The following is a 26772-nucleotide window of genomic DNA, read 5'->3' as shown; positions in this document are numbered from 1 at the left end:
CACTTCACCCACGCTTTGGAAATCTAAGCACCGAGGTCCATTATAAAGCTTTCATTTCTATATTTTAAAAAGCCCATTAACTTTTCTTGCTTGGCTGACTGTAATAAACAAAGGACCTTCAGTTTAAACAAACACAGGACTGAGACTGCTTAATAGCAACTCTGTTCAGTGACATTAAGCCCAAGTTGTCTTTAGAATAACAAATCGTAACAGCAGACGTGAAAATGCCCTATAGCGCAACTTCCCTTCCAAAACAGGAGCACCCTCTGAGGCCTTAGTGATGCTGATTGCCAACAGATTTCATGGTCCTCAAGTCATAAAGCTTTTACAACTGCCACCACTGATTCCAAGGTTTGTCCTTGTGGCTTCCGCAAAATAAGCCTATCTGTCCCTCTTGCACATGTGACCTGCTTCCTGAGTCTTTTCTTCTCCATGGTTTAATATCTCTACTTCCTACAGTGGTTCTTCACATATAGTATTTAGAGCCCTCACCACTCTAAGCCCACTTTTCTGGACATGCTCCAGTTTGTCAACAGCCTTTTACAGCCTGGCCATCTTCTCACCGGTCATCTTGTCTAGTGTAGTTACCATCTGGACTAAAGCCTAGGCTTGGAGCAGGGAGTACTGATAATTAATGGATCTTATAATGGCTGGAAATATATTCCTGGGGCTCCGTGTTGCCCTAATTGATGAATACCTCTCCAAGGCCACTGTATCTAGACAATTCTAGTCATGCTTCATTTTATAACACAGCCATCATCCCACTAACTGCCCTTCTACAGCTCATGGGCTTTCTATCCCCCCACCTTCTATTATGGAACCATAATCCAATCCATACTACTATTACGACTAGAAAGGGTATGTGAATGATTCTGCTATGGCTCCACTCATCATCCCTGTAAGTCTTCAAACCAGAGCACCCCTCCCAGGATGCTACTTTCCTGTAGTCTTCCCCATTTGAATGCAAGATCCTTGAAGGCAGGGACCAGCTGGCTTTTGCATCACTGTCTCCCAGTACTCAGCCAGTACATCAGCATTGGCACCTGGTCTACTGCCTAGAAAATGGTGCCACTGAGATATCCTGCTCAGGAAATGGGTGAATGACCTCTGTTGCAGAGTTTGCCAGCAAGGTGACAACTCTTTGAGCTCGGCTCTTAGAAGAATTGTGGCAGAGAGGAGGCAGAAAGATGATCACAGTCATCCATCTTGTACACAACTCGGGAAAAGTCACGGGCAGGACTGATCTAGGTGTCTGATCTCCAGATGCCCACTCTCTCATCCTTTCCTTTCTATGTATTGATAGCATAGAGTTGCAAGATTTGAAGGAATGCTTGCTTCCTGTTCAAAGGAAGGATTCAGAGTAACCAAGGCTTAAGACGTTTACTTCCAATATTAAATTCCTCCTCACATTATTATCTATGCCCACAAATCTGATTATATTCAAAATGCTGGTGGCTGCTTATGGCATTGTCTGGGTGATTAATGCCAGTGTGACTAGAGATTTGAGAAGAGGTTGTTTTGACCTTTTTAGAGAGAAAGGAAACATTCTCTTTCAGTGTGAGCTGAGGTCTGGGGGAGGGGTGAACAAGCTTTCAGGTTGGATTTCTTATAAAAAAAAGAGAGAAATTTAATCAAAAAATGCCCTTAGGAAAAGGTGAGTTTTCCATGAGTAGCAAAGCCTATATAAGCAGATACAATAATTATACGCCCCTAGAGCTAACTTAGAGAAGTCTTGAGAAAAAAAAGGGAATCCAAACAAAATGTGCCCTCACGAGGGGGACTTCTGAGCCACCTTGCCTTTGAGCAAATTCACTTGGAGTAATTTTAGGGAATGAGAGGGCCACCTCCTTGGAGAAGCTCCTCTTCATTTATTGTAATTACATGAACTCCACAACATCTTAACCCTAGTTATAAACTCACAAAATGACACATTATTATTGTCACTCAATGTGGGGATTTGACCAATTGTAAGTAACTAGTAAATGTTTTTGCATGCTTTTATTCATCCATTCATTCATTAAAATGGCCGCATTTTAAATAAATAAATGAAATAAAACAAACAAATAAATAAAAAAGTGGCACCTAGAACTGAATAGAATAGTGTGAGCTGACTAGCAGAAAATACAGTGGGGCCCTTATTGTCCTTGATCTGGACACTCTACAGCCATTTATGCAGTCTCAGAGCACAGATGTTTAGGGAGCTGTTAATTTCTATTGAGAAGAATTGTAGTCTACTAAATCCCTCCTCAGGAGTACTCTGTTCTAAATGTGGGCAATTGACTCTTTGGATCTAAATCCAGGACTTCCCATTTCTACCTGGTAAACATCACCCCATTTAAGTAGATTCAGCTCTTAGTCTGGTGAAATCTTTCTGAATCTTAAATCCATTAGCCAATGAATTCCACTCTCCCTATCCCCTATTCCATTCTCATTTTTTAACATTTGAAAAAAAAAGTGTTTTTTCTTCTCCATTCAATGCTATTATTACCCAGAAGTAGCAAAAAAAACTAGAATGAAAATAAATAGCCAGCAACTGGGAAATGCCTAGACAAAGTGTGGTCCCCGAACGTAAGGGAATACCACTGTGCTAAATATCACTGTGTTGAAAATGAAAACTACAAAGACTTCAGAAGATGGAAAGACCTGTGCGAAGTGATGCAGAGGAAAGTAAGCAAAATCAGAAAAACAGTCTACCTGACACCTACAAAGATGTAAATGGGAAGAACCCATCTCCAACATTCATCCATCACCACCCACTGGATGGGTGGGGTTCAAGTCAACTAAGCAAATGCTGAGGAAATATCTATTATTTTCCCAACACTGTGCTAAGTGTCAGTGATCCAAGAAGAAAAATAAAGGAATTTCAGGCCCCCTGATGTTTCCATTCTATTGAAAGACTTTTTCCATGATTTTTTTCATCTAGCTCTGTATGATATTCACCTAAATGTCCAGTGTCCATAGTTCTCTGTCTGGTCCACAAGATCACTAGGGAATATACTTTGAAATTCCTTGTTGAAACCAAGCTCACCTATGTTTGTGGCATTTTGGGGGGCTCACCACTCTTTTAACCATATTAAAAAGCAAAAAAAAAAAAAATAGAGGCGATAAAGTTCATTTGGCATAATCTTCCTTGGTAAACCAGCCTGGCCCCTAGTGATCATTGGTCTGTTTTCTAAGTGCTTACAAACCATCTGTTTCAGAAACTACTCTAGAATGTTTCTGGGAATAAACATCAAGCTTGCCAGCCTGCGCTTTCCTCAGTCGACACTTTTTTTGCAAGTTGGGCTTTGTGCCTGTCTCTGGCTTCTTCTACGATCAGCGACAGCAGGTTAGCTATTTCAGCTGGGAATTCTTTCAACAGCCTGGGACATCATTCATGTGAGCCTGGGGACTTCATTAAAGCTCACATTGCTGCAGTCACAAAAGCTTAGATTTATACAGTAGCTTCCACTGTATGAAGTACTCTTCTCAAGGACACATTCAGCACCAATAATTATCACCACTTCCCAGACAAGTAAGCTGAGGCTAGTAGGGACATGACTTGAGTTGTAGAGTCAGGACTCTAATGCAGATGACAGATTTAGATTCACCGCCTGTCTTCATTATACCATCCTGTCTCTCTTGGTGCAAACCCATTTAAAGCAGGGGTCAGTGACCTTTTATTCATCATAAACACCTTTGGCAGTGTAATAAAACCAATGGGGGCAGATAGGTGGCTCAGGGGATAGAACACTGAGCCTGGAATCAGGAAGACTTGAGCTCAAATCCAGATTCAGATACTAAACTAGCTTTGTGACCCTGGGCAAGCCATTTAACTCTGCCTCAGTTTCCTTATCTTCCAAATGAGCTGGAGAAGGAAATGGCCAACCACTCAGTATCCCTTCCAAGAAAACCTCAGGTGGGGTCAGATATAACTGAAAAGTGATTGAACAAAGTCAACGGACCTCTTCATTGAATTTGATCCTTTCTAGAAGTGACCACTGTCTCCTAATACTTCTCAGGGGACCCTCTTTGTATCTTTTTTCCAGCACAGATTTCATCCCGTTCCATTAGACCTATTGGCAGACATGCTTTATCGGTGAGCTTACCTTGGGGGAATGAATGATATATTCCTCAAGAAGGCTAAGGCATCCCAATGCTCCCAAAAGGTCATGGAATGGGACAGTCTGACTGAATGTTCGCTCACAGGCTGGGGGGGGGATTGAGATCTCATCTCTCTGGACCCTTCTTTCATTGGTACAAATGCAGTCAGTCCTTTCTAATCTTGTATGATTCTTAGCAACATTTCCCCAGATAATACCCATAAGAGGATCAAGCCATCACACTAGAGGCCTTTCTCGGTTTTTTCTTTTTCATATCATGGGGCACTGCTGTGGCACTGAGGCTGCCCATCCATCCCACATGCTTTCATCATGAGTAGCTCATTTCCTTTCCTAGTGGAACATAAGATGAATGAAAATGCTTATGTGCACACCAAAGGATCACAGATTTAGAGTAGGAAGTACCCTTAGATTTAGAGCAGGAAGTACTCCTTAGAGATTATCTAGCCTAACCCTTTCATTTTACATAAAAAGAAAGGCCAAGGTAGGAGAAATTACTTTCCAAGGTCACATAACCAGGAAGAGCTGGGATCTGAACTCTGAGTTTCTGACTTCCAATCCAACACTCTAGTTTAGCAATGGTCTCTGCCATGTCTTCTGTATCCCACGGGATCTCCCTAGTAACATGCTATAGTACTGAATAGATAACTCCTGTCTGACTTTTTTCTTAACTAAAAGACTTTTTCCTTAACTTTGTACGTCAAGGATCCTCACGTCTAGGAGCCTGCTCTGAATGTACAGGTTAGCCAGGATACTCTTGGAAAGTTTCTCTAAAGAACATAAAATCCCTATTTTCAGTGTTTGCTAGTCATTGAACTCTCTTTTACATGTCAAAAAGCAGAGAGCCAGTAATTAGTCCTTTATTACAGGGATTTGGGATTTAGAATAAATAGGAACTTCTTACACAGAAGAATTCATCAATGCTCATCTGTCAGCTAACAGCACTACTATTTCTAAAGCAGCTATGACAAACATGTGTCAACCTTAGGAATTTGATATGACAACAACATGACAAAACTAATGGGTCAAAATTGCAATCACTGAAACAAAGGGTTTCACTGATTAATGAGATAAGTTCCTCTGAGATAGGGCCTCAGAGTTCACTCAGAAGTTCTGAGGAATCCTTTGGTGCATTAGAGACAGAAAATAGGTGGATTCAAAAGGGATGATTAAGTCTCAATTTGCTTTTTCCTTCCCATCTCAGCATTGCTTTACTCAGCTCCTAGCCATCGTCTGATCACTCTATAATTTCTCCTTTCATCCCTTTACTGCACTTTTTAAAGGCTAGCTTTGAGCTCACAATGTCCTAAAGATGATGAGAAGGCTGAGACTGCCTTCTACCCTGAGAGTGCTCTCACAGGGGCCAGCTATTTGATTATAGCCACTCTCAGGTATGAGAAAAATGGGTCCCATTTCGATCCATAATGAGTCCTATTTGGGAAAGCTGTTCTCTTTTGTCCCATTAATCCCATTGTTAAGGCCATTCATTTAAAAAAAAGGACAAGGAGCTGAAGAAAGACTTTTTTAGCTGATGAGACATTCTGTACCAAACTCAGAGCTGTTACTAGAATTTTTTGCTCTTATAGAAAGTGGAAAAGGGGGTACCCAGGACATTGTCACTGGGGAAGAATGAAGTCCGCCATGAAATAAGGGGAGTGGGAGATGATGAGAGGAAGTACATTGAGAAGAAACTCCCCTGTCATATAGAGCTAGAAAAACTACAGCCTCATGGACACCTCAAGATTTCTAAGCTGCTAAAGAGTTGGTTGCCACTACAGCCACAATTTGTTCTGCATACTGAGGGGAGTGAACAGGAGTTGGAGGCTTGTAAGGCAGAGAAGCATGCTTAGGCCAGTGTTGATTGTATCCTAATCTACACTGGCCTATCAACTGGGGAATAACTCTTATTTTTATAAATTTGTCTCAGTTCCCTATTTTTTGAGAAATGAGGCCTTTATCAGGGAAATTTGCTGTAAATTTACCACCCCAATTTCCTGCTTTCTTTCTAATCGTTGCCACATTGGTTTTGATTATACAAAAATCTTTTAATTTAATGTAATCAAAATTATTCATCCTATTAATTTCTCTATTCTCATTTGGTTGCAAACTTCTCTACTATCTATAAATCTGACAGGCAATTTATTTCATATTCTCACAATTTATTTGGGATATCACCCTTTAGCCTGAAGAGACTTTACATGAACTGATGCTAAGTGAAGTGAATGGAACCAAAAAACCATTGTACACAGCAACAGCAAGACTATGTGATGATCAACTGTGATGGACTTGGCTCTTTTAAATAATGAGGTGATTCAAGGAAATTCCAGTAAACTTGAGATAGAGAGAACCATCCACATCCAGAGACAGAACTATGGAGAACTATGTGGATCAGAGCATACTATTTTCCCTTTTTTATGATGGTGGTTGTTTGCTTGTTTTTTTCCCTTTTGATCTGATTTTTTTTGCACAGCATGAAAAATATGGAAATATGTTTAGAAGAATTACACATATTTAACCTATATTGGCTTACTTGCTGTCTGGGGGCAGAGGAGGAGGGATTGAGGAAAATTTGGAACATAAAGTTTTGCAAGGGTAAATGTTGAAAACTATCTGTGCATGTATTTTGAAAAATAAAAAGCTATTATTATTTTAAAAGGATACCACTATGTATGTGAATATTATTGTTTTGTAAGAAATGACCAACAGGATGATTCAGAAAGACCTGGAGAGACTTACATGAGCTGATGCTGAGTGAAATGAGCAGGACCAGGAGATCATTATATACCTTAACAATGATACTATATGAGGATGTATTCTGATGGATGTGGCCATCTTCAACAATGAGATGAACCAAATCAGTTCCAATAAAGCAGTAACGAACTGAACCAGCTACACCCAGCAAAAGAACTCTGGGAGATGACAATGAACCACTATATAGAATTCCAAATCCCTCTATTTTTGTCCACCTGCATTTTTGATTTCCTTCACAGGCTAATTGTACACTATTTCAAAGCCTGATTCTTTTTGTAACTGTATGGACATGTATACATATATTGTATTTAATTTATACTTTAACATATTTAACATGCATTGGTCAACCCTCCATCAGGGGGAAGGGGTGGGGGGAATGAGGGGGAAAATTGGAACAAAAGGTTTGGCAATTGTCAATGCTGTAAAACTACCCATGCATATATCTGGTAAATAAAAAGCTATAATAAAAAAGGATACCACTATGTCAAAATCATGTATCTATTTTAGTACAGTGGTACCCAGTGGTATATAGTGAGGTATTGGCCTATGCCTAGTTTCTGCCAGTCTGCTTTGTATCTTTCCCAGCAGTTTTTGTCAAATAGTGAATTCTTGCCCCAATAACTAGGATGTTTCAGTTTATTAATACTAGACTAGTACACTCATTTACTCATATATCTTATGTACTTAATCTATAGCATTGATCAACTAATATATTTCTTAACTAGTTCCATGTTGCTTTTGTTAATTGTACTTTATAATTAAGTTTGAAATATAGTGCTACTCTCTCCCTTTTGTTTTGACATTTTTTCATGGATTCCATTAATAGTTGACCTTTTATTCCTCCAGATAAATTTTGTTATTAGTTTTCAAGCTCTATAAAGTAATTTTTGGGTAGGTTGATTGATATAGCACTGAACAAGTAAACTAATTTAGGTGGTATTGTCATTTTTATCATACTGGCTCAACCTAATAAATTAATATTTCTCAATTGTATTTTATTTCTCCAATTACATATAAAGATAGATTTCAACATTCATTTTTATAAGATTTTAATTCTAATTTTTCCCTTCTCCCTCTCTAAGGGAGAAGCAATATAATATGGGTAATACATATACAATCATTTTATAATATTTCTCTAATTGTTTGTCTTTTGTCAATTTTTTTGTTATTTTGTAATAGTTTTGTAATTTTGTTCTAATAGTTCCTGTATTTGTATTAGCAAATAGACTTCTAAGTATTTTATATTATCTATAATTATTTTGAATGGAAGTTCTCATTCTATCGCTTCCTGCTAGGCTTCGTTGGAAATATATAGAGATGATGATTTATGTGGGTTTATTATATATGTTGTTCTTTGTTTGATTTTCACTCTGGAAGAAGACCATGACATCAGGGAGATGATGCCATGACATGCAAGTGAATTAGATTGAAGTGAGGGAGGGCTGTGCAAGATCACCTGTCTCACTTTCCCCTCCAGAGTCATCTGGGTCCAGTGGCAAGATATTGATCAGGATAACTGGAGATGGCCTTGGATGCAGGGGGAGAACTTATTGAGTTAAAGAAACTCCTCTTTCACCTAGTGCCCTGCTCCAAAAATCTAAATAACTAAATCAATGAATGAATCTGGGAAGGATAAACCTTCAGGGTTTCTGGCCAAAGCAGATATGACTACTATTTACATTCAATCTGAGTCAATCAGGACCTAAACAATGATCAAATGGGACTTGGCCTAGAACCTGTTGATGACCAATTAAAATCAGAAATCTAGCCAGCAAACCTCAAGATATCTTGGAAGGCTTCTGCAGCTCTGATAAAGTTGTTAATTTTTGACTAGTTTTTAAAATTGATTCTCTGGGGTAATCATATAATATATACATATATATACCAGCAAAAAGTGATAGTTCTGTTTCCTTGTTTTAAATAGGAACTACTTAGCATTTTAAGAAATGAATGAACATTGTATTTTGTCAAGTCTTTTCTATATCTAATGATATAATCATATGATTTTTGTTATTAATATGGTCAATTATACTTTTAGTTTTCCTGATGATGAGCCAGTCCAGTGTTCATGTTATAAACCCAGACTGGTTATATTGTTGTTGTCGAATCATTTATTTGTGACCTCATGGGTCATAGCACATTAGACCCTTCTATTCTCCACTACTCCCAATGTCTGTCCAAGCTCATGTTTCTTGCTTCTATGACATTAGCCAATCATCGCATCCTCTGCTGTCCCCTTTTCCTTTTGCTTTTCCTAACATCAGGGGCTTTTCCAATGAGTCCTGTCTTATTATGTGGCCAAAGTATTTAAACTTCAGCTTCAATATTTGACCTTTTGATGCATTAATTTCTTTAGATATTGATTGGCTGCCCTTGCTGTCCAAGGATCTCTTAAAAGTCTTCTCAAGGACCACAATTCCAAGGCACTGATTCTATGACACTCAGCTTTCTTTATAGTCCAACTTTTACATCCATACTTCACTACTGGAAATACCACAGCTTTGACTCTATAGATCTTTGTTAACAAGATGATGTTTCTGGATTCTGGATTTTTTTAGTCTGCTATTCAGATTTACCTTATTTTTTTCTTCTAAGGACCATGTGTCTTAATTTCATGGCTGCAGTCACTGTCTGCCTGCAGTGATCTCTGAGCCCAAGAATATGAAATCAGATATTGCTTCCATTTTTTCTTCTCCCTTTATTTGGAAAGTGATGAGACCAATGGCTATGACTATAGGTTTTTTGTTTGTTTGTTTTATTTTCATGTTATACTTCTGGCAGCTTTTATACTCTCCTCCTAATTCCACTTCACTTCCTGCCATCAGAGTGATATTATCTGCATATCTAACAGGAAAAGTGAAGCCCATCCAAATGAAGTGGTTTGCTCAAAGCTACAGAGGCAGTGATGAATCTAGATGGAACCCTTTTCTCACTGTATCACATCCTCTTATCAGTGAACAGAACTGTGCTTTCAAATTGCCATGGATTTCAAGCATGTCTCTCATTTCAGGTTAAAGTTGGAAGGGGAAGGATCAAGGCAATGTTATAAGCCCCCTGAGTCCCTCAGTCCTGCATCCATCTGAGTAGAGTGGGGGCTGAGGGCAGCAAAACCGAGAGAAAAGCTATCAGGATTCAATGCAGATAGCATCATAGAGCCCTAGACAAGCAAGGCTCAGAGAGCAAGACCCAGAGGATGCCAAATTCAAGGCTAACTTTTAGGCCTGATGGAAGGCAGTGCCCTGAGTCAGTGAGAACAAAGACAAAGAAATCTGCTGGCTTTGATCCGGCATCAGAGCAACTTTCCTAACAACTAGGCAATTGCCCTCTGCTCCTAATACCACCCATCTCCCTGGCTTTCTGGCGGGAAGGCAGAGAAAGCTTCACTCAACTGCCTTCAATATGATGAAGGCCTTGGCTTTCCTCAGGGTCTGTAACTAAATCCTTGTTGCAGTGAGATGCTTTATGAGGGGGATTTACAGGCCCAAGTGTGCTCGGGGAATTCACATCAACCGATATTTATGATGATATGCCTGGGAAACTAGGCTCAGCACTGTGAAATGTGAGATACAGGGAAAGAGTGCAAAAGATTCTAATACACCAGGCTCATACCCAGTTAGGGAGACCAGAACAATCCAAGGCAGGATTTCTTTGGAGGAAATGGTACTCAATGAGTGATGGGGCCAGTCAATGCTAATGAATGAGTAGAATATTCTACATCCCAGCCTCCTTGCTGCTCCCAGAACATATTTTATCCCCCACCTTCATACCTTTGCTCTGGATAACCCCCAAATCCAGAATGTCCTCTCTCCTCACCTCAATCTCTTCAAATCCATAACTCCATTCAAGGTTTATCTTCAAAGCCTTTCTTGATCCACATGTTCCTCTGGCATTGCACCCAACACATATATATTATTACTACGCCACCATCTCAAAATCACTCGCTATTTGCTTTACATATATTTTTACTTACTTATCTGTATATAGATTATCTTCTCTCTTCCCTTCCACCTCCTCTGTACTTCCCCATGTATCTAGAAGTTAGGAGCTGTTTTACCTATCTGAGTATTCCTGTGCCTTTAAGGACATCTAGGTAGCACTGCAGCAGACAGAGCACCAGGCCTGGAGTCAAGAAGACCTGGATTCAAACCTGGCTTTAGATAATATCCAAGCTTTGTGATCTCAGCCAAGTCAATTCACCCTGCTTGCCTCAGTCTCCTCATCTGTAAACTGAGCTGGAGAAAGAAATGACAAAACACTGCAGTATCTCTACCAAGAAAACTACAAAAGGGGTCATGGAGAGTCAGACAGAACTGAAAATGACTGACGAACCTGCAGCCAAGTGGATTCAAAGTTGGCTTTGGAGCCAAGAAGACCTGAGTTTAAGTCCTGCTTCTGAAACATCCTAGTTAGGGAACTCTGGGCAAGTTATATAGCTTCTCAGTGCCCTGGGCCATATTGATGAAGAAGGTGCTGCTGATTTGAATAAGGTGTTTCCTTGTCCAAGAATTCCTAGTACCAGTGAAGTCTCAGGTCCAGTCTCCATCCCCATCCTAGTTCATCTAAGTATGAAAGCACCTTTCAGAGTCAGAGGTGAATCTGGTACCATGCATTATTTGGAATCACCATAAAGTTCTCCTGTTAGCCTAGTATACCAGGATGTGCCAATTTTTGTTGCGAAATCTTATGCCATCTTTTGGCAGAGCTGGGGCAGGGTAATGGATCACATATCTCTCCCTATGGCCACCTATCAACAAAGATGTCTTTGGAGAAAACCAAATGACTGATGGCCCCCACCATTTGATTATGAATTCTGCTCTGGGAGCTGCCATTGCTACTTCATCTCATGGTTCTGTCCAACAGGACAGGTCACAATATATCTGTGGCCTGTCACCCAGAGCAACTCTAGTCCAAGGCCTCCCATATTGCTTCCACATGGTCTCCACCCAATATTCTGGGAGCCTTCCTCTCAGCTCCTTAATATTATGTGAACACCAAGGTGTTCCTTTCTTATCTCTCAATCTCTCTGTATGCAGCCCTCCTCCTCCCTTTCATAAATCATTTAGAAGCGATCTTTCATATTGTTTCTTGCATGCAATTGATCACAGGTGAAGCACCACAGCCTATTCACTGGCCCCACAAATCTCTCTAGCAATTGACTACATAGCTAGCATTAGAGAATCACCCTGGCTAGCCACAGAGAAGTTCGTGGCCGCAGCATGAAGACGTTTCCAACCAGAGCAGCTCTTGAAGTTTCTTAGTCTTCAGTGCTGCCCACCAGACTCTAGGCCTGTGGTAATCCCATTACTGAGCCCTAACTTTACTCCTCTGCTCTTTGCCAGGGAGAAGAATATGACATCTGGAAAGGACAGCAAAAGGGTCTGACAGGGAGCTGAAATCAGGAAGGCAACAGGAAGTGAGCATGGAGATGCCGTCCACAAGTTGTCACCAGCCCTAGACAAACTACACGCCTCAGTATCCAACACATAGGAGCTGAGTTTTGGGGGCCACTGTCAGGGACTTTGAATGAATGTGGAGAAGTAAGGAGGTACCCCAGGCTGGACAAGGGCAAATTTTCCAATTTCCAGAAAAGGGAAGAAAAAGTCTAGTTCGTATTAGCAAGGGAATGTTTGGTGAACACCCAGAACAGTAAGTAGAGAGTAAGAGCCATCGTGGCTTAAGAGCTGGTCGGGACACACTAGAGGCAAAGGAAATGCTCTGGTCTTGGGCTCAGGAAAAACTGAGTTCAAACTTGACCTCAGACATTGACTACTTGTATGGACCTGGAAAAGTCATGTTACCTCCTTTCCATCTGTTTCTTCATCTGTAAAAAGAGGGGGTTGGGTACCATGACTGAAGTTTTTTCCAAATCTATGACCCTATGAAGCCCATCTCCATTTTTTTCCACCTCCCAATGCCATGCCTCCATCTTAGTTGTCCCCCATGATTGGAATGCTGTTCCCCTTCCTCCCGCACTGGTTGCCCATTTATCAGCTAGGTTAGGGAGAGGCTGCCCTCTGAGCTCCCTTTCAAAGGTCCTTTTCAGTCATTTAAGTTGTGCCTGAATTTTCATGATCCCATTTGGAATCATTTGGAATTTTCTAGACAAAGATATTAGAAGGATTTGCCAGATTTGAACTCAGAGGGATGAGCCTTTCTGACTACAGGCCCCACGCTCTATCTGTTGAAGCACCACCTAGCTTCGCTTCCCTTCCAATGCACAGACTCTTTGATTCTGTTTAAAAAAAAAAAAAGGTAATGTTGAGATTCAAGCAGTATTTTTGGGAATAAGAACATTAAGGCAAGAATTCCAGGCTTACCATTAACTTGAATGACCTTCCACAGGCAACCGTCACCGTCAACCGTGTGTGCGCGCACACACACACACACACACACACACACACACACACACCCCTTTAATTCAAGGGGAGAGGAGAGGGTCTTTGTCTTACTATACAAAATAAGGTGGTTGACACAGATCATCTTGAAGGCTTTTCCAGGTCTGATATTCTGTGACTGGCCATTCTCAGTGTAAAACTATTCCTCTGGACTCCCCTCACAAAGGGAATCTTGTCTGTCTATCTGTCTCTGGGGGTGGCGTCTGCTAGCACAACTACACCAACTACTGAGGCAGCTCTGCTCCCTGTCTCCACATGCAATGTGGCTCAGAAATGTCTTTACTCAATTTATTCCTTCCCAAGTGTGTTGGGGCTATGCTATCCATCAGATCTTTGGAGGAGAAGGCAGAGGCCAAAGTGATCTAAATAAATATCCAAACAGAAAAAGACTGAAGTTTCATGACAAAAAGCACAGAGTCCTCTGGCTTTGTGGCAATGGCTCCTCACTCCTGTAAACTGGATGTGGGAAGGGAAGGCCTATTTAGGTCACAATAGCTGGTGGGATGTCAGAGTCCTTGTATCTTTTCCTACAAAGATGTTTCTAGCAGCTTCACTTTCTTGGCAAAAGCTTGGAAGAACTCAATTCACAGGAGACTTGGTACTCTGAAGATAGAGGAAGGTGTAAATCAGGAAGGCAGCATGAGCTCACTGTCTGGCAGCCAAAAACTGGGTCTTGAAGGAATTATTAGGGGTGAAAAGATACATTCAAAGGCAAATTCCTGAGTGCTATCTATTATCTTCCAAGAGCAAAAGACAGCAGACATCAGGGCTTGGTGTTCTGGCCAATTCTCTTTCACATTCAAAGGGGAAGAACGGTAATAGAGGTCAATGATCTCCCTGGGGTGATGAAGAGACTCCTTCTGCTGATTCTTTGTGACCCCTAGCCTAACTGAGTTCTAAAAATAGTGAAAGGTGAAAGGATTTACTTCTTCAGTCTTTCCTGGCTCCAGGGTTAGCCCTCTAGTTGTGGCTCCATTCAAAACCCCTTGGAAAACAGGTCATAGTGAACCCTAAATGAAGAGTTACCCAGGAGGGTGAGCCAATGATGAGGTAGAAGTGCTGAAAGGCTTCACAATTATTAATCGTAGAAACATAAATACACACAGGCAATTTTGTAGTGCCCTCACCTCCTACCTCAATGTCCGGCATCACAGCCACCTTTTTGACTCCCTTTGAGAAATAAAGTTGCTGGGTACAAAGGATTGTTCTTTGAAAATGTTCCCAGCCTTAACTTGCTTTTATTAGTGGCCCAGACCAGTAATAGAAGGCAAACACCAGAACGTGAAAAAAACCCAGGTGTATACAGGTTGGACTGTATCCAGTGCAATAGGTTTGTAGCCCTGATCCCACGGCAGACAATTTTACCAAGGGTAAAATGTTACATAGGTAAGGACTTGTCAGGAAGAGCCTGGTCAAGGTAAACAAGGTGCTCTTATGCAGAGAAGAGTTCCAACCATTGTCCTATTTGGGGCTTTGCTTTGGGGTTACTGGTGGTTCTTAGTGGAAAGGGAGCTCTCCTTGGTCCTGCTTGGTACTATAAACATCACATTATACCCAGCCAGGTTCAGGGCAGCTATGTTATAGACTCTTGGATTAGACCTAGAAAAAGGAAGCTAGGGAAGAGAGGCCTAGAACTGAGAGACTCTCTTTTCTCTTCTTGAAATCCTCATAAAGCTCTCCTTCAAAGATACTATATTAACAAGCCCCCCTTTCTAGTACCAGATATACCATCTCTCATGAATAAATGAATGAATGGACAGACGGATGACACACTTATAAAGTACTCACTGCTTTCCAAGGACTGTGTTTCATATTAATAACACAAATATAAACATGAGGTGATCCATCCCTTCAAGGAGCTGAAATTTGACAAGAGGAGCTAGGGCATCTAAGGGAATGGTAGTCAAGGAGGGGCATTTGCTTTGAGGAAAGTGATAAGAAGAACAAGAGGGGAAGCAGTTGCGATGCCTTTTCCAGATACACTGGTGGCACCGGATGGATTATAATTACGAGGTTCTAGTTCCACCAAGCAAGAGGTAGGAGAGGGGGAGGGTGAGAAGCATGTGTGGAAAAAATGTTAGAAAGTGGGCGAGGGGAAAGGGAATAGTTAGCTGTGAGGCTAATCCAATGAGGTCTCACTAATTAGGACATTCTGCCTAGGATGGGAGTTCCAAAACTCTTCCAAGAACATGGAAGTGAAGGTGCAGCAATGGTAGCAACTTAGAAAAGGGCCAGACTGGAAGACTATGCTTCCATCTCAGAGAAAGAAGAAACTCTTCTCCTTGCACTTGCTAACCTCTCCCACTTCCAGCTTATGCTCTTGATCCCATCCTTTCTTGTCTCATGGGGGAGTTTGCTCCTTTGATTATCTTTTTCCACAAATTTTCAAGTCCTTTATTCCATGGCCCTTGTCCTGCTACCTTCTTAGATCTTCCCCATCCTTAAAAAAACTAAGTACCATCATTCTCTTGTTATTATTGTCAGTTTCTCCTCCTTTATTATAACTACATTTCTAGAAGGAAAATTTATCACTACTAGTTGCTTTCAGTTTCTCACCTACTGCTTACTTTATGGCCTTTGCATCTGTCCTGCATCACTAAATATCTCTTGGATGTCTAAAAACTGGATGTCCCTTAGGTATCAAAGACTCAGCATTTCCAACACAGAACTCATTATTTCTTTACCTAAATGCTAATATACTCTCAGTTGCCCAGAATCTCAACTTAGGAGTTCTCAACTCCTCACTCATACTCCTACTGATTTCATTTCTTGCTAAGACTTGTTATTTTTAGCCTCACGGCATCTCTTAAACACTCTCTTTTCTCCACTTACATTGACACCATGCTAGCTCCTGCCCTTCTCATTATGTCCCTGGACTCTGGGTGGAATCTTCTAATCAGTTAGCTTTCTACAAGTCTCTTGAGACTCAAATCCAATGTCCACTTGCCCAAAGTATAGGTATGATGAAATCACCCTCCCATTCCTCCTCTACATGGCTTCCCATGACCTCTGGAATGAAATAAAAAGCCCTCTGTTTACAGCATTTGAAGCTATTTCCAACCTGGTCCCTTTCTACCTTTCCCAGCTTCCTACACTTTACCACTTTGATGTACTCTGAAGAGGCCTTTTCTGATCTCCTCAGCTGACAGAACCTTTTATCTTCCCTTCTAGCCACTCTTTATGCATCTTGTAGGTACCTAGTTTTTTTCACGGTTTTTTTGCCTTTCTTTGTCCCTATCAATGAATACTTTTCTAACACATAGTAAGGGATTAACACAAACTTACTGACTTGCTTTATTCATTCATTCAGTTATTTATTCATTCATTCCTGCTCCCCCCTAAAACCTAAGCTCACGTTCAAAATGTGTATATCTAACAGCCAGAACAGTGCTTAGTGCACAGCAGAGACCTGCCAAATTATTGCTGATTTATTGAATGCCTAAATTAACACAGGTATTAAGTGGTAGAGTGAGAATTTGAACCCAGGTTCTCTTAATCCACATTCAGCTTGTATTTGCTTACACTGTTCATCTGTGGCTCCAGACACAGATTTAGAAGCTACTGCTACTCAAGATGCCATCCCTTGGAGCCCATATCCCATTCATGGTAGGGCAGAAATGGCTGCTTTGAAGCCAGCAGACAGATAACTACAAGTTCTGGACAGCAAGATATTTAATTTGAGGAAAGACTGTAGACTGAGGCACCCCCAGCCAGGCATTTAAGAGTTTCTCTTGATTAGCCACCCTCCTCATCTGTGCCTCCTGCTTGAAGAGGGCCTATTAGCAGTCTTAAAGATCTCACTATTCAGAATACTGTGCAGTGGAATTGATGACCTCTATGAACAATGACTATCTTTGGAGACCATACAAAGACTCTTTCCTTTGATTTGATTGAAGATGTCTCATTATGACATTTAATAGGAGCAGAGAGGAGAAAAATCTGTAAGTGATCCAAAGCTGATTGAAATCCCTGACAAATGCAAATTCCTGCAATTGAAGCTCCCCAAATGTTTAGAGATTTAAACTTTCTAAGTTTTAGACTTACTTGATTGAGCAAAGGAGGAAAAATCAAGTCCCAAAGCAGGGCGGTCTCGGCAGTAAGATGTCCATGCCTCACTTTGCCAAGGGCACAGATACTCCCAGTTCATCTCTGCATACCACTGACTTAAGGTTGAAGCTCTCTTTGTTTGGTGAGGTGACAAAATCAATTTCCAAAAACCTAGAAGACATAAAGGAAGCCACAACAGATAGGATTTAATTCTTAAGTTGAGCTGGAACATGTGTAACAAAAGGTATTAACTCTTTTCACTGGCCTAGGACATTGAACTCTGGGAGATAATTTTTACAGACTGAGGGATTTACTACCATTATTTATAAAGCTCAACAGAGCCATTACTAGGACCTTCTATGTCCGATACAAGGAGCATGACATTCAGTAGCAGAGAAAGGAAATCTCAGCTAAAGGACCACTCTCAAGGGGAGGAAGCAAACATCCAGGAAGAACACAGAGGTTTCAATGCTGCTGAAGGAGGGGCTGTTACTGGGGAGCTGTGAGGAGGGGAATATTCAATATTCCCACTGATGACGCTGCAAAGCTCACCAGCTCCCACAGCTCTCATCGTCTCTATTCTTTACTCTAATTCAGCCATCAATAAGAATGTTCAAATGTTTTAGATCTCTTCTTTACCCCCAAATAGTTAACACTTTCATGATCTGTAATGCTGCAGTTCTCCTCCATACACAGTCTCCTGCCCTTCGTATCCCTCAAATTCTTCCACAAACTCAGCCTTGACTGTGATCTTCAACCCCCTCCTCCCTACCTATTCTCTGAGATGATCACACCAGTTCTGACCTAATTTCCTCTGCTTCTGACATTGGCCTGGTAGTGAACTAATTCAATGAGGTGCTGTCCTACCCATTGATTTGCCTCCCCAACTGTTCTGCCCTGCCAGGCTTCAATCTTTGGTTACCCCCATCTCCCAACTTCTATCCACAAATGTGAAATGTGGCTGAATAAAAGCAAAAAAAAAAAAAAAAGTGATGACGATGATGATGGAAAAGTTTAAGGTCTACAAAGCACTTTTTTATCTCTTATCTCATTTAATCATATTGATCCTTCTTACTTATCCCACTACAAAATCTTGTTACTTGTTTCCTTCTGATCTCCACCACCCACCTTGACTGTTCCAATCTTTTCTTTCTGTCAAGTCCCTCACTTCTCTGGCTGAGCAGATGGTCTCTTCTCTTGTTTTGCCAAGAAAAACAAAAACGTCCCTCATGAGCTTCTACAGTGACTTTCCTCCATACCTCATCTTCCCAAGCCCTCTCCTCTTCCCCTCGCTTTTAGAAACTTGTCCCATAGCCCCCATTCCTTTTCTCATCTTTCTTGTCTCTTGAAGAGGCAGTTAATTGGTACAGTGAATAGAGTGCAGCACCTGGAGTCAGGAACCCCTACATTCAAACCCAGCCTCAGATACTTAGAAACCGTGTGACTATGGGCAAGTCACTTCATCTGAACCTGTCTCAATCTGCTCATCTGTAAGATGGAGATAATAATAGCACCAACGTCCTAAGGTTGTTGTGAGGATAAAACAAGATATTTGTAAAGTGCTTGGCAAATCTTAAAATGCTATATAAATAATAACTATTATTATCTTCAATCACCTTCCCAACTCCACCATCCTAAAAAAGGCATTTTTCTTGACCATCAATACCCTCTCTACTCTTGGCTCCCAGGGGTCAATGTTCTCTTATCAGCCCATACTGGTCAGGACTCTTCAATCTTCTATACTAGAGCATCACCTGCTCCCTTAGTATGCGTCTTCTTCTCTCTATATTCTCCCTTGCTGATCTCAGCAGTTCTTATGAGTTCAATCATCAGTATCTATAAATATTAGAACTACATAGTGAGCCCTAGTCTCTCTCCCAAACCATATCTCCAATTTCCTCTTAGATAAGTGACTTCTAACTGGAAAGCAAAGCAGCACCTCAAATTTAATTCCTCTAAATTTAAACACCTCATCTTTTCCCTATATCTACTCATTCTTTAATCTAACCCATTTCTGTTGAAGGCCCCACTAAACATAATCATGATCTGTAATGCTGAAGTTCTCCTCCATACACAGTCTCCTTAGGTATCATGATTTTCTAAATATAACTGAATCTATTTCCTTCTTACCCAATTCTGGGTCTAGTTCACTGCACACATGTGTTTGTCCAAAATATACATACTGATGGACCACCTCAAAGGAGAATCCCTCCAAGTACATACCAAGTCTATGTAATGTATATTCTTCATCCACATGTTTTTTCCTATGGAAGAGGACCTTTAAAGGGGAATTTTGTTCAACAAGATTAAGAGCTTTCTTATAGATCAACTAACAAATAAGCTCACAGAATTTTGTCTTTTCTATGCCTTGCATTTAGTTGTGTAAACTATAAAAATATATAGTTCTGCTTTGCAAAAGTCTGTTTCTCTCCAGGTCTTTATAAAGGATGCCTCAGGTATAGATCATTCTCATGTTTTACAAAGATGAAAAATAAGTGTATTGATCATTATTTATGTCTACCCTTACCCCCTACCAATTTTCAATATCTTCTCTTCTTCCAATTACCTTGAGAGTCAGTTTCTCAATATCCTCAAAATAGTCTTGCCTATAACATGGAAATGGTTTTTAATCTATGTATATTCTATCTTGTCTTGCTGTTCTTACCATCTGTTTCTTTGGGTGTCTTCTCTACTTTCTCATGTAGAGATAAGAACCTGTGACGTTAAAATCCAAATATAGTGATTCTGTACCCATTGATAGAGAACACAGCTTATTAAAGAAATGCTGACAAATCTAAAATTCCTTTCTTTTTTTATTCAATTGTTGCTTTTGAGTATAGGCAGTGTTGTGCATAGTGAATAGAGTCAGTCTCCAATAAAGAAAATTGAGATTCACTTGCTGGCTGGGTAATCCAGATAATTCTCTAAGACCACAAGGTAAAGATAACATTGGTAAAGGGAATTTTCTCACCCAGGGCTTCCCTATAGAAATAAAACCATAGATCCAATCGATATTCCTCTCTCTTCTTCTCCACTGAGTTTCATTCTTAAATGCCATAGTAATGTGCCCTTTCTCATCAAAACTTCTGGAAACTTATTTGCTCTTTGACTGCTTTTTATTGTTGAATGCAGTATTCTGCTCATATTCCATTACCTTTATATTTAACATTTTAAAAATCAGTTTATGGCCTAAACTAATATTTCCTTTTGCTGTCATCTCTCTTGCACTTAACAGAGCAAGTATTTGCTGACTGAGGCAGTTTCTATATTGTTTGGCCTTCTTGTTCTGGTGACTGCTTTAAATTCACTAAACTCTTATGAAATGGTGACAGTCCATGTTGATATCTATTCGTTTATCCATTTTTTTTTTCATTTGTGAGTTACAGTAGTTTAATTATATAGGGCAAGCTGTGGATAATGTAATTTTATGAGATTTATTTTTCTCATCTTTATCCTCTCTCCTAATTTGGTTTTGACTTTTATTTTCTCCTTAATAAATAAGTTGATGATCTAACTGTTCAAACAGATGAATCAGCAATCGGTTATTTCCTAAGACATTACAAACAGGTTTGTTTGTTTTTTGTTTGTTTTTTTGTATTGTTTTGTTTTTTGCCTTGCTGTTTGATTCTGGCCTTGGTCCATGTTCCTTGGCACATTTCCTGAATATAGTATATATATGCTATGTAAGGCTCCTGTGGAAGGTCTGAGTCTTTGAACTCTATTGCTTCTAGATCCTGAGTGCTTATTCCCAATATAATTGATATCATTCCCTATGCCCATTTTTGTTGCATTGCATTCACTGGAAAGGTTCTAGTATATGCTGATTTAATTGAGAAGTTCTTATCTACTTCTTCTTAGACTTTCCTTACCTCTCATCCTCTGCCTGAGGCTCTTGGTATATGTACCTCAATTAATATTCATCCTGAGCACTGCAATCCAAGATAAGCTTATAGCCTTTCAATGATAAGTAAACTCTCCTAGCTCCTGGACTGCCAGCTTTCCTTTTAGCAGTAGCTTCCTTTTGTAGTCTGGTATTCTAGATAGTGGCCTTATAGATATGGAAATTATTCAGTATGTTGACTCAGTTGTTTGATTGGAATCTCAATGTTCCAAGTACTAACCATTAAATTAATGTTTATAGCCAATCAAAAAGTGGCTCATTCTTAGTACTTTGTGGTTCATTTTTACATCACTCCTTGCAAAAGTAATTGGTTCTTAAGACTGGACACCGTCTTTCACAATTGTCAAAAGAATCTTCCTTACCCAAAAAACTATGAAACTGTGCATGCTCGTGGATCCAGCAGTTTCTATATTGGGCATGTATCCCAAAGAGATCATAAAAAAGGGAAAAGGGAAATGCTTGTAGCAGCCCTTTTTGTGGTGGAAAGAAACTGGAAACTGAGTGGACAGCCGTCAGTTGGGGAATGGCTGAATGAATTATGGTATATGAATGTTATGGAATATTATTGTTCTATAAGAAATGATCAGGAGGATGATTTCAGAAAGGCCTGGAGAGACTTACAGGACTGATGCTGAGTGAGATGAGCAGGACCAGGAGATCATAGTATACGGCAACAGCAAGATTATGTGAAGATCAATTGTAATGGACTTGGCTCTTTTCAACAGCAAGGTGATTCAGGCCAGTTCCAATGGTCTTGTGATTGAGAGAGCCATCTGCACTTAACGAGAGGGCGGTGGCATTGAGTGTGGATCACAACAGAGTATTTTCATTTTTTTGTGGTTGCCGTTTGCTTGCTTTTTTGTTTTCTTTCTCATTTTTCCCCCTTTTTGATCTGATTTTTCTTGTGCAGCATGATAATTGTGGAAAGGTGTACAGAAAAATTGTACTTGTTTAACATATATTGGATTGCTTGCTGTCTAGGGAAGGAGATGAGGGTAAAGGGGACAGAAAAAAATTGGAACGCAAGGTTTTGCAAGGGTGAATATTGAAAATTATCCATACTTATGTTTTAAAAATAAAAAGTTCTCTAAAAAAAAGAATCTTCCTGATGCATAGATCTTGGTCCTTCTTCTTCAACAACCTGCAGTAGCTCCCTATTAACTAGAGGATCAAATACAAAATCTCTTGGCTTTTAAAACCTTTCCTCACTAGCCCTTTTTCTTCAATTCCAGTCTTCTCAACAGTTCTCAACACTTGTCTCTCAATATACTCTAGCATTCCCCATCCACTGGCCTCCCTGCTGTTCATGGCATTATAGCATGCTATCTCCCACCCTTGTGCCTTCTTATTGGCTATCTATCTTCCATGCCTAGAATTCACTACCCACTCACTTCCATTTCCCGGCTTCCTTGGGTCCCTTTTAGACTCAATCCAAATGCTCTTATTGCAAGAAGTCTTTCCATTTTACTAGTGCCTTCCCTTTGGAACTACCTCAAATTTATCTTCTAAGTACTTCGGATATACCTAGACATTTGCATGTTGTCTCCATTAGAACATTAGAAGGATCAGGATTGGTTTTGCCTTTGTTTGTATCCCCAGTATTTAGCACAGGTTCTGATTTCAATCTCATTTTGCAGCTTGATATAACTTCACTGTTCTTTTTACGCACTATACTCTTTCAGGTAACTGAACTTTTTTTTCCTTCTCATGTCAATCTTTGGTCTTCCCTACCTTACTTCAAAGCTCTTCCAGACAAGATGGCTGGTTAAATAGAAAGCAGATTGCCCAGCTCTCATGTACTTAATCCAGCAAAACCCTGACATTTGCACTAGACTGAATGATGATCAATAAATTTAATGAGAACTACAATGAGTGACTACTCCCACCCAGAAATGTATGAAAAGTGAGCCTACGATCTTTAGGAAAGGAAGCTGGCAGCAAAGCCAGCACCAGAGCAGGCAAATAAGCCCAGCTTTCCTTTAAGAGCAGTAATAAGCCAGAGACATTAGCTTTCAGGCCATTGTGATTAGAGACAACAGAAGTGGAAAGCTCCAAAGAAAGCCCCAGTAAAGTCAGAAAGCCCCAATGTGACCTTAGAAGAGCTTGAATAATAGTATTCAAACTAGAGTGCCTCAGACATCTAGGGTCCTCCCAGTCCCTAGCACTTGGTCCTGAGAATCCAGAACTCAACCTCAAAGACCCAGTGAGCCTGAAGCTGAGAAGTACAAGAACCTAGGTGATCCAGAATGAAACCAAACAAGGTCTCTCTACTGAAGGTCATAATGGAACATAAAAAGTAGAAAAATCCCAGAAATATCAAAGTCAAAATCTGGAGTTGCTATATCTAAGAGAAATAAGCATTCAGAATGAAGTTATTCAAGTACCAAGAAACCATAGTCAGGATCACAGAAGATCTGGCAACATCTAGCATAAACAAGAGGAAATCTCTAAAAGTGGAATAGAGGTCCTTCAGGCATTTCTGATGAAGACTAGAGCCGAGTAGGAAGTTGGAAATAAAAGAGTACAAAGAAACTTAAAAAGGTAAATTTAGGGGGCAGCTAGGTGGCGCAGTGGATAGAACACCAGCCCTGAATTCAGGGGGACTCGAGTTCAAATCTGGTCTCAGACACTTAACACTTCCTAGCTGTGTGACCCTGGGTAAGTCACTTAACCCCAGCCTCAGGGGGGAAAAAAAGGTAAATTTATCTGAACAATTGAAAATGACTTATGATGGTATGGTGTTAACATTAGACTAGAGTTTGAGGAGAAAGAGAAGGAAAGGTAAAAGAAAGAAGACACTATATTTCTCACAATTGAGGTAAAGGAAAAAAAGAGAATATCAACATGGAAGGAGTTGAGGGAGAGGATATCACTTAATACACATTCTTATGTGTGGAATGGGGTCTTGGAAGCATACCCAGATCATCTACCACTGAGGAACTCTGTCCCCTACCACTGAAGTAGAGGTAGCTTCCTTTGATGTGCTTTGTAATCAGATCAAGGGACATCTTTAAAAGTAGCTTCTGCTGCTCCTTCTGGTTCTTGCTCTTTCCTACTCTTCCAGCTATGTCCAGAAGGTGAAGATCACAGTTTACCCAGAGCACAAGTGCCATGAACTGAACTGCTGAGAATGGAAGCCTTCCTTCTTCTGCTTCCTCTTTTATCTAGCTCCAAGAAATAGGCCTGATTTCTGCTCAGTTTTGTTTGTCCTCTGTTTAAGGTGTCTCCCTCAGTGGTTCCTACTAGTTTGGGAGTTCAAGCTGTGATGATTTTGGAGGAGCCACTATTCCAGGCAGGATGGTGCAGCCAACTAGCCCAGAAGAAAAGCCCTGAGAAGCTAGGATCTCCAGTCCAATTAGGATTTGGGATTTGAAAACTGGAACTGTGCTCTATAGGAACTGAATTAAGCTATGAGCCTAATCCCTTTGTTTATCCCAGAAACTGAATATGGAGAGTGAGGAGAATTAAGCATCATGTATTGGGGGCAAGTTCACATATCTGTGATTATACTTTTTGAAGTAAATATTCCTTTATAAAAAAAAAAAAAACAGCTAGTGATTGTTAGTGGCTAAATGTAACTGGGGTGCAGGGGACCCAACCTTACACTTGGGGGGAACACAATCAGCCAGGTCTGGAGCCATCTGCAGAGAATCTAGTCCCATTCCAATCTCCAAATCCCCTTAAGGTCCTGGAGAACCTTAGGTGAGGTACAAACTGTAACCTACCTGATCCTCAGACAGTGAGGGACCAAAGTAGTCAGGTGCGACATTGGATAAAGCAGAGAGGAGTGGAATGCTCACTCCTACATGCTGGTGGAAAAATACATCAAAAGCAACAGAGAAATAAGAGGGATGCTGCTACCCACTGAGGGACTGGATGCAAAGACAACAAACTTCTAACGGTTTGAATAGGGATGAAAAGGGAACAAAAAAAACAAAAAAGCAAATAATAAGAATCTAAGGGACAGCCCATCAACTGAGGAATGGCTGAATAATTAAATGAACAAAGAGATTAATGAATAAATAAATGCTAGCATTTATATAGCCCTTACTATGTGCCAGGCATTGTGATGCTTTTTAAAAACATGATCTCATCTGATCCTGTCAACAACCCAGTGAGGTGGGTGTTCTCATTATCCCCATTTTACAGATGGGGAAACTGAGGCAAGCAGAAATTAAAGTTACTAATTTGGGTCACATAGCTAGTAAATGTTGATGGAGGGGAGAGATCAGACAAACTGTTGGAGGGAAAGGTGAGGAGAGTGAAAGAAAGCAAACAGCTGAAAAAAGGTCAAGAACTGTTTCACAGAGGTGATGGCACTCAAGTTGATCTTTGAATAAAAGATCTTAATTTTTTTATTTTATATTTTTAGTTTGAACTTAGAGGAACCCATCAAGAAGCACTTTTCTATCTAAGTATATATCTCAGAACACAAAAAGACAACTGTATATGAAATTACAAATTTCCATTTCATACTGCTTGCTTTTGAAAATAGTATATTATAAATTTCACATATTTGAAAACTATCCTGCTCATCTATTTTTTGTTCTCAACATCCTTCTCTTTGTGCATTTTGGGACAATATTTCAACTCGCCTCTTTTTTGAGCATCACTATTGCTAACTCCCCTCAGTCTTCAATTAAAAACTTGAAAAATAATACATGTCTATTTCTGCACCTTGAATCCATCACATGGAGATGCTTGAGGAGACAGGTAAAATGCCTCTTCAGATTTTCAGTTTTTTTCCCCCTAGAATGTTGCAATCTTTGTATATTTTTTCTGCTCTGCCCACCTTATTCTGCATCAGTTCAGGCCCCTCAGGATTCTGAATGAGATTAAAATACAATTAAGAAACACTGAACAAAATTAAATACAAATAATATGCAACATAGATAATGTGTATTTATGGCTTTCTAAGTCAGTGTGCTTCTTGCAGAGATCTATTTCTATTTGAACTTGAGTCCAGTTCTATGCCTTCCCCTTCCTGCATGCCCTTCTTCACCCAGTTCAAGGCTTTTCCCCACTTCATCCTACCAGCTTTAATAGCCAATATTCTCTTCACTTTCATGAATTTTTGTGATGGGTTTGAAAAATATGTTGATGTTTGTATACTTAACATTTATTTGCTTTTCCCCAAACCTGTATTTTCTTTGGTAAAAGGAACTCAGGTGAGGAATTGACTTCTGGCCATCTTGAGCAGTACCTGCTCTAACCTCAAAGTCTTGGAGTGTTGCCTGAACCTTTAGAAAGTTAAGCATCCATATATGTTACCAGAGGGACTAGAATCCAGTTCAGCTACATTAACTCTCACACAATAGTCAGTAATTCAGTAAGTCTTTATTGAGAGTCTATTATGTGTCAAGAACTGTCCCAAGTTTTGGAGATACTAAAGAAAGACAAAAGACCATGTATTCTCAAGAAATTCAGTGTAACTTGGCAGACAATATGCAAACTGTTATGTCTAAACAAAAGCTATACAGGATAAAATGGTGCTAATAAATAGGGTGGGGAAGTTAGGTTGGCACAGTGGATACAGCACCAGCCCTGAAGTCAGGAGGACTTAAGTTCAAATTTGGTC

At 40.1% G+C, this 26772-nt stretch overlaps 1 long non-coding RNA gene across 1 annotated transcript in view; it reads right to left on the bottom strand.

The window, feature by feature from the left end:
• The window catches only part of LOC141549235 (uncharacterized), a 255425-nt gene that overhangs the window by 136925 nt on the left and 91728 nt on the right, over positions 1-26772 (bottom strand). Inside the window, exon 2 of the long non-coding RNA XR_012484292.1 lies at positions 17291-17464. This is a non-coding gene — a long non-coding RNA (uncharacterized LOC141549235). The remainder of the gene's footprint in view (positions 1-17290; positions 17465-26772) is intronic.

Source organism: Sminthopsis crassicaudata, chromosome X (assembly GCF_048593235.1).
Source record: "Sminthopsis crassicaudata isolate SCR6 chromosome X, ASM4859323v1, whole genome shotgun sequence".
NCBI lineage: Eukaryota > Metazoa > Chordata > Mammalia > Dasyuromorphia > Dasyuridae > Sminthopsis > Sminthopsis crassicaudata.
The sequence above is the reverse complement of the archived record's forward strand: the minus strand, read 5'-3'. Positions and strand labels throughout refer to the sequence as shown.